We start from the raw sequence: 8,397 nt of genomic DNA on the forward strand, positions 1-8,397 counted from the left end.
TAAGAGTTTACATTGACACAACATTCTCATCATCCAGACATTACACAAAACCAATTAAAAAAAATGCAATTAAATATTAAGTTATACTGCAAAAGCAATGTCAATGAGTACAAATCAAGGGACGTTTTGCTCAAACCTGTATCACACTAAAGAAGCCACGTTATGACTTCTCCATGCTGTTCTGGTTAGCAGTCCCCACAGTACAAAGACATTGCTGTTCCTGAAGCCATGCAGACAAGAGGAGCCAAGTGCATCTTGGGAAAAGACAAGTCCTACTTTGACTTGTGAAGCCCCGAGCCAAGGTGGCTCAATGTGGATGTTACTGAGGTGTTCACAATTCTCAAAGACATCGACAAAGTCACTTCATAATGAACCTCATACCGGAGGTCACCTAGTGGAAGTAAAGGAAAGTGCATTTGAGAAGGAATTCAGAAAGTGTTTCTTTCACAAATAGAGCTATAAAAATCTGAAACAAACCACAAGGCTGTGTAGCTGAACTGAAAACCCTGACAGCCTTTCAAAAGTTTGTCAATGGGATATTGAAACAAGTTGGCCCTTTAGGTAACTAAACAAGCCCGAGAGGTCACCTCTCAGTTCATGTTCTAACACTTTCAACCTTTATAACAATTGACTCAAGGCTGATCTTAATTCTACTGAAATGACAACTTAAAAGAAGTTAATGCAAAGACGACAAAAGCCTCTGGTCAGACGTCTAACAGGAAGATCTCATTTTATTCTTAGGCAGCCAAGGCACTGAATTATAAACTCAGGTTTGCCAGTTCAGTTCTTTATTATGCAGCATGGAGATGTAAACAAGGCGATGATCTAGCGGTGTGATAACTCAGGAAACAGATGAGACAGCCTTGATGGCTGAAAGAGAATGGAGAGACCCAAAGACAATGCTCTTTGTTGCCACAGACAATGCCAATGAGTTTTAAAGTACAAAGAAAGGTTGGCTTTATTTCTAAAATTAAACACACAAGAGAAAGAACAATGGAGTAATTTGAAGGTACTAAAATAACTGAACATCAACAAGGAAGATAAAACCCTGCTGCATCTTCTCCCTTGTCCTTTATGTCACACACATTAATTAAGACTCCAAAGCCATTGCTGCTCTATGGCTGTAGAACAACCTGACTCTAATTGCCATTTAGTGGCTGGAGATGGAGACCCCTTTAACAATCATCTATACTTCATTAAAACAGCAAACATAATACTTGAGGTTAATTGTGAAATAGTCCAGTCCTTCAGAGAGGCCACAAATCCTACCAACTACGCCGCTGTAACAGAGGAGGATATCCTCGTTTGTATCTCCCAAAATAAGAAACATGAGCACCTGATAAAATTTAACACACAAATGAGGGAACAGCAACAAGAAATGAAAGCACTTGGCCAGGGACCCCTCTAACAATCCTTTTTACATCATTAAAACAGAATACAGTATAGCAAAACAACACTGTTTGTTGTGACCTTTTCTACTCATTAGATAGGTTGAGTCCTGAAGAGAGACGATGAAGGCTATCAACTAGGCCTCTGTAACAGGAGAGGACACCCATATTTGTATCGCTCCAAAAATGAAATAAAAAAATTAGTGTTTTTTCATAAAATTACCATTTTTGTCCGGAAAAGTATAAACAATACCAAGAACAGAAAACACTTGAATGTAGGACCCTCTAACAATTCTCCTTACCTTGTTGAAATGTGAGAAAAACACTTCTGGTTTATTGTGATCTTTCTCCACTCTTTAGGGATGTCCAAGCCTACAGAGTAGACACATATCATGCTGACTACGCTACTGTAACAGGAGCAGACACCCTCATCTGTATCACCCCACACCTGGAACTGAAAACAAGAAACATGAGTGTCTGTTTTCAAAATTAAACTCGCAAAAGACGGAACAACAGCAAGAGCTGAAGACACTTGGTCGAAGACCCTCTAACAATCTTTACTTCATTAAAACAGGGAATGGAAAAACAACACTTCTGGCATATTTTGATTTTCTCTTCTCTTTAGGTAGCTCCAGTCCTGGAGAGAGGCCATGAATCCTACTGACTACGCCATTGTAACAGAAGAGGATACTCTCATTTGTGCTTCACATTACCTAGAATTAAAAAAAAAAAATCAATGTTCTTAAAATTCAATCCTAAGAGAGGGGGCAACAGCAAGAGCTGAAGACACTTGGTCAGAGACCCCTCTAACAATCTTTACTTTGTTAAAACAGGAAATGGGAAAATAACACTTCTGGTTTATTGTGATCTTTCTCCACTCTTTAGGGACATCCAAGCCTGCAGAGCAGCCACATATCCTGCTGACTACGCTACTGTAACAGGAGCAGACACCCTCGTCTGTATCTCCCCACACCTGGAACTGAAAACAAGAAACATGAGTGTCTGTTTTCAAAATTAAACTCGCAAAAGACGGAACAACAGCAAGAGCTGAAGACACTTGGTCGGAGACCCTCTAACAATCTTTACTTCATTAAAACAGGAATATGGGAAAATAACACTTCTGGTATATTTTCATTTTCTCCACTCTTTAGGTAGCTCCAGTCCAGGAGAGAGGCCATGAATCCTACTGACTACTCTATTGTAACAGAAGAGGATACTCTCATTTATACTTCACATTACCTAGAATTAAAAAAAAAATCAATGTTCTTAAAATTTAATCCTAAGAGAGGGGCCAACAGCAAGAGCTGAAGACACTTGGTCGGAGACCCCTCTAACAATCCTATTTACGTTATTAAAACAGAATATAGCAAAACAACACTCTTTGTTGTGATCTTTTCTACTCATTAGATAGGTTGAATCCTAAAGAGAGACGATGAAGGCTACCAACTAGGCCTCTGTAACAGGAGAGGACACCCATATTTGTATTGCTCCGCAAATGAAATAAAAAAAAAATTAGTGTTTTTTCATAAAATTACCATTTTTGTTCGCAAAAGAGTGAACAATACCAAGAACAGAAAACACTTGAATGTAGGACCCTCTAACAATTCTCCTTACCTTGTTGAAATGTGAGAAAAACACTTCTGGTTTATTGTGATCTTTCTCCACTCTTTAGGGATGTCCAAGCCTGCAGAGCAGACACATATCCTGCTGACTACGCGACTGTAACAGGAACAGACACCCTCGTCTGTATCACCCCACACCTGGAACTGAAAACAAGAAACATGAGTGTCTGTTTTCAAAATTAAACTCACAAAAGACAGAACAACAGCAAGAGCTGAAGACACTTGGTCGGAGACCCTCTAACAATCTTCTTTACTTCATTAAAACAGGGAATGGAAAAACAACACTTCTGGTATATTTTGATTTTCTCCACTCTTCATGTAGGTTGAAACCTGCAGAGCAGCCACAAATCCTGCTGACTACGCTACTGTAACAGGAGCAGACACCCTCATCTGTATCTCCACACACTTGGAATTTAAAACAAGAAACATGAGTGTCTGTTTTCAAAATTAAACTCACAAAAGACGGAACAACAGCAAGAGCTGAAGACACTTGGTGGGAGACCCTCTAACAACATTTACTTCATTAAAACAGGGAATGGGAAAATAACACTTCTGGTATATTTTGATTTTCTCCGCTCTTTAGGTAGCTCCAGTCCTGGAGAGAGGCCATGAATCCTACTGACTACGCCATTGCAACAGAGGAGGATACTCTCATTTGTACTTCACCATACCTAAGATTAAAAAAGAAAATCAATGGTCTGTTCTTAAAATTTAACCCTAAAAGAGGGGGCAACAGCAAGAGCTGAATCTAATAAAATAACAAGTAAAAATAAAAATGCAATCTGTCAACTCACCAGGCCTGCCTATAGACATTTTGAAGTATGATTATTGAAAGACCACCCAAAGAATACTGAGGAGTTACTTTAACCAGAAATGGAAGATCATTTAGGTGAGGAGAGCAAAAAACACAGGCAGAATCAGCAACTGAGGGGACAACGAAACTGAGCATCAGAGTCAAAACCACAACCACAAAGCTTAATCCCTGGTTGAACGTCTTTTTTCCCATCTCTGTACATTGTGATGGACGGCTGGCAGCTCAACCCGGCCGGGACACCCAAAGAATGAAAGGATGGGGGAAGGCAGCTACTCTGGGACACTGCCTCCCCCAAGACACTAGATAGCGATTTCCCTACAGCATAGCGGTGCCCCGGATTTCCACAGGGCACCATGGAATCTGGAGTTCGCCTTCACCGCCCTGCTGGATACCGTGGGTGACACCAGGAAATGCTGCAGAAGAACCTGGGGATTTCTACTTTCTGCAAAGCCCAGAAGTACTCCCAAGTCACGGGGATGGAAGCTCCAAAGTACTTCCGAGCTGAAGAAAATGCAAGTTCTCCATCTGATCTGGGTCAAACACTATATATAGGACTGCTGTGAACCCAAGCAAGGGAGCCAGAGTCGGGTGGAAGTGGACAAAGCTTGCTGGGAGGTGTGGAGGAGATAGAGAAGAATATTGTGCTTAATGATTGCGTTTATGTACTTGTAGTAGTGGTGGCTGTGGTGCTTAGGGGCACGATACAAGAAGAAAATAACTAAAAATACTTCTTGGGGTTTTTAACCTGTGTCCTGCATGTCTGTCTGTTGGGTTTAAGGGGCAACAGCGACCCCTAATGTCCACAATGTAAAAATGCAAAAAGTGGCTTGAAAAGTTACAGCAATCTAAAGCAAAAATACCTCCAAATGAGCCACCATCTTCGATAACGGCGATGCAATGATGTCACTTACAGCAGCACAGTTGGTCAGGTGGCCGTAATGCTAAGTGGTTGTCAGCAGCGCCTCAGCTGTGACAATAGGAAAATCTCACAAAATGGCTGCAGTCAGTAGAACATAATGCTGTCACAATGATATTAAAAAAATGCTGAAACATATTAGCAATAGCAAAAACAGAAATACGAAAATATGAGGGAGGGGCAAACTCTTCAAAACAGCCTCTCCGCCAAGTGGAGGGTCTCACACACATGTCCACCTCCGGGTCAAAGGTGAGATCCTGCCTTATATACAGGACGGCAATTCAGACTGGTGCTCAACTCTTCTCTGAATTTTAGGGTGGCTCCCATCCTCCTCTTCTCCTCCTCCTCCTCTTCCTCCTCCTCCTCCTAACTAGCCTTGTTCTGTTCGTGACATTATTAAATGAGCAAACGTGATTGAATACATTACAATATTTGGCATATAATTTGTAGCCGTGAGGTTACGACACATTTATGTTTTGTGACTTTTCAGGTAAGGAATACAGAAGTTTTGAGGTAAAGTGGTTGTTATGGATTAACATGTATTCATATGTTTTATTGTTGGTTTTCAGTTATATTGTTTCATACTTTCATGTCTTTGTTGTGATGTGTAGAACTATTTTCTGTCTCTTTAACTCTTTGAGGGCTGGCAGAAGTGCACAGCATTAAAGGCGGCGGTGGCGAGAGAGCAAAGTGAATGCGCAAAGCAAAAACACTCCGTAGATAACATCTTACGTGTTATTGCTGAATCAGACTGATTTGATGCAAGATCAAAAATGAAAATGATGTACCAGCATCAGATGACAGGTCCCCAGCTGATTGTAGTGCCGAATGCGTTTGTGTATCAGTCAGCAGCTGCGTATCACGTGCTAGTGAGCTGAATGACTTCCGGCCTGTCGCCCTAACGTCGCATGTGATGAAGACCATGGAGAGGCTGCTGCTTCACCACCTGAGGCCACGCCCTTGACCCTCTGCAGTTCGCATACCAGGAGAAGGTGGGAGCGGAGGATGCCATCATCTACATGATACACCGATCCCTCTCCCACTTAGACAGAGGCAGTGGTGCAGTAAGAATTATGTTTCTGAACTTCTCTAGCGCCTTCAACAGCATCCAACCTCTGCTCCTTAGGGACAAGCTGACAGAGATGCGAGTAGATTCCTACCTGGTGTCATGGATCGTGGACTGTCTTACAGACAGACCTCAGTATGTGCGTCTCGGGAACTGCAGGTCTGACATTAGGAGCAGCGCAGGGGACTGTACTTTCTCTGGTCCTGTTCAGCCTATATACATCGGACTTCCAATACAACTCAGAGTCCTGCCACGTGCAAAAGTTCACTGACAACACTGCTATCGTGGGCTGCATCAGGAGTGGGCAGGAGGAGGAGTATAGGGACCTAATCAAGGACTTTGTTAAATGGTGCGACTCAAACCACCTACACCTGAACACCAGCAAAACCAAGGAGCTGGTGGTGGATTTTAGGAGGACCAGGCCCCTCTTGGACCCTGTGATCATCAGAGGTGACTGTGTGCAGAGGGTGCAGACCTAAATACCTGGGAGTGCAGCTGGATGATAAACTGGACTGGACTGCTAATACTGATGTTCTGTGCAAGAGAGGACAGAGCTGTCTATACTTCCTTAGAAGGCTGGCGTCCTTCAACATCTGCAATAAGATGCTGCAGATGTTCTATCAGACGGTTGTGGTGAGCGCCCTCTTCTATGCAGTGGTGTGCTGGGGAGGCAGCATTAAGAAGAAGGACGCCTCACGCCTGGACAAACTGGTGAGGAAGGCAGGCTCTATTGTAGGCACAGAGCTGGACAGTTTGACATCTGTGGCAGAGCGATGGGCGCTGAGCAGACTCCTGTCAATTATGGAGAATCCACTGCATCCACTGATCACCTCCAGACAGAGGAGCAGCTTCAGCGACAGACTGCTGTCACCGTCCTGCTCCACTGACAGACTGAGGAGATCGTTCCTCCATCACACTATGCGACTCTTCAATTCCACCCGGGGGGGGTAAACGTTAACATTATACAAAGTTATTGTATGTCTGTATACCTGCATTATTATCACTCTTTAATTTAATATTGTTTTTTATCAGTATGCTGCTGCTGGAGTATGTGAGTTTCCCCTTGGGATTAATAAAGTATCTATCTATTATATAGTGCCTTTCACATCTATCTATCTATCTATCTATCTGATGACACTGCTATACACCATTTTAAGTCGTGACTGAGTTAAGGAATCTGACAATGTGAGGAAAAAGATTCTCTGGTCTGATGAGAGAAAAATTGAACCATTTGGGCTGACCTCAAAGCGCGTTGTCTGGTGAAGACCTGGGACTGCTCATCACCTGCCTATTACCCATCCACACAGTGAAGACGGTGGTGGCACCTTCATGCTAGGTGGGTGCAAGAACACAGGAACTGGTCAGAATTGAGGGAAGGATGAAGGAAGACAAATGCAGAGAGGTCCTCGAAGAAAATTTGTTCCAGAGAGCACACCAACTCAAACTGGGGTGACAGTTCACCTTTCAGCATGACAATGAGCTGAAGCTTACAGCCAAGACAATACTGGAGTGACTTCAGGTCAAGACCCCGAGTGTCTGCCAGTGGTCCAGCCAAAGCCATGACCTAAACCTCATAGAACATGTAGAGAGACTTGAAGATGGCCATTTATAGGCACTTCCTATCCAATCTACTGGAGCTTGTGAGGTTATGCCAGGAAGCATGGGATACATTACCTAAATTCAGGTGTGCAAAGCTTGTAGATACTTATCAAAGAAGACTCAGAATGCCAAAATGGGTTCCACAAAGTACTGAATTAAGATGTCTGAATTTAAAGGAGAGACTTCAGTGTTTGGGTGGCACGGTGGCGCAGCGGGTAGCGCTGCTGCCTCACAGTTAGGAGACCCGGGTTCGCTTCCCGGGTCCTCCCTGCGTGGAGTTTCCATGTTCTCCCCGTGTCTGCGTGGGTTTCCTCCCACAGTCTAAAGACATGCAGGTTAGGTGCATTGGCGATTCGAAATTTGTCCCTGGTGTGTGTGGGTGCCCTGCGGTGGGCTGGCGCCCTGCCCAGGGTTTGTTTCCTGCCTTGCGCCCTGTGTTGGCTGGGATTGGCTCCAGCAGAACACCCCTTACCCTGTAGTTAGGATATAGCGAGTTGGATGATGGATGGATGGACTTCAGTGTTTGATTTCTATTAAATGTGCACACCTTTCTGAAAATGCGTTTTCACTTTGTCATTTTGAGTTTTTGAGTGCAGATTGATGATCAAAAAATGGCCAATTTATTGATTTAAAATCATATCTATAATAATAATAATAATAATTAATAATTCTTTGCATTTATATAGCGCTTTTCTCACTACTCAAAGCGCTCAGCAATTGCAGGTTAAGGGCCTTGCTCAAGGGCCCAACAGAGCAGAGTTCCTATTGCCATTTATGGGATTCAAACTAGCAACCTTCCGATTACCAGTGCAGATCCCTAGCCTCAGAGCCGCCATTCCGCCCTGACACAACAACAAAATGTGCAAAAAAAGTGAAGTGTACCAAATTGTAGAATTAATCTTTTTTTCCCCCAGATTTTGGCATGTGGTCCAATAAAAGAACGCATTGTGCTGTCTTAGCAACTACAAAGGGGTCTGGAATGGACTGACACA

General features: G+C 43.2%; 1 long non-coding RNA gene across 1 annotated transcript; it reads right to left on the reverse strand.

Moving 5' to 3' along the window:
• Nucleotides 1–308: 308 nt before the first annotated feature.
• On the reverse strand, nucleotides 309–3,650 carry LOC127526165 (uncharacterized). The gene is made up of 3 exons (XR_007933789.1): nucleotides 3,524–3,650; nucleotides 3,003–3,258; nucleotides 309–391 (listed from the first exon to the last, which is right to left on the reverse strand). It is a non-coding gene; the product is annotated as an uncharacterized LOC127526165 (long non-coding RNA).
• Nucleotides 3,651–8,397: the final 4,747 nt, after the last annotated feature.

This window comes from Erpetoichthys calabaricus, chromosome 17, assembly GCF_900747795.2.
Source record: "Erpetoichthys calabaricus chromosome 17, fErpCal1.3, whole genome shotgun sequence".
Classification (NCBI taxonomy): Eukaryota; Metazoa; Chordata; class Cladistia; order Polypteriformes; family Polypteridae; genus Erpetoichthys; species Erpetoichthys calabaricus.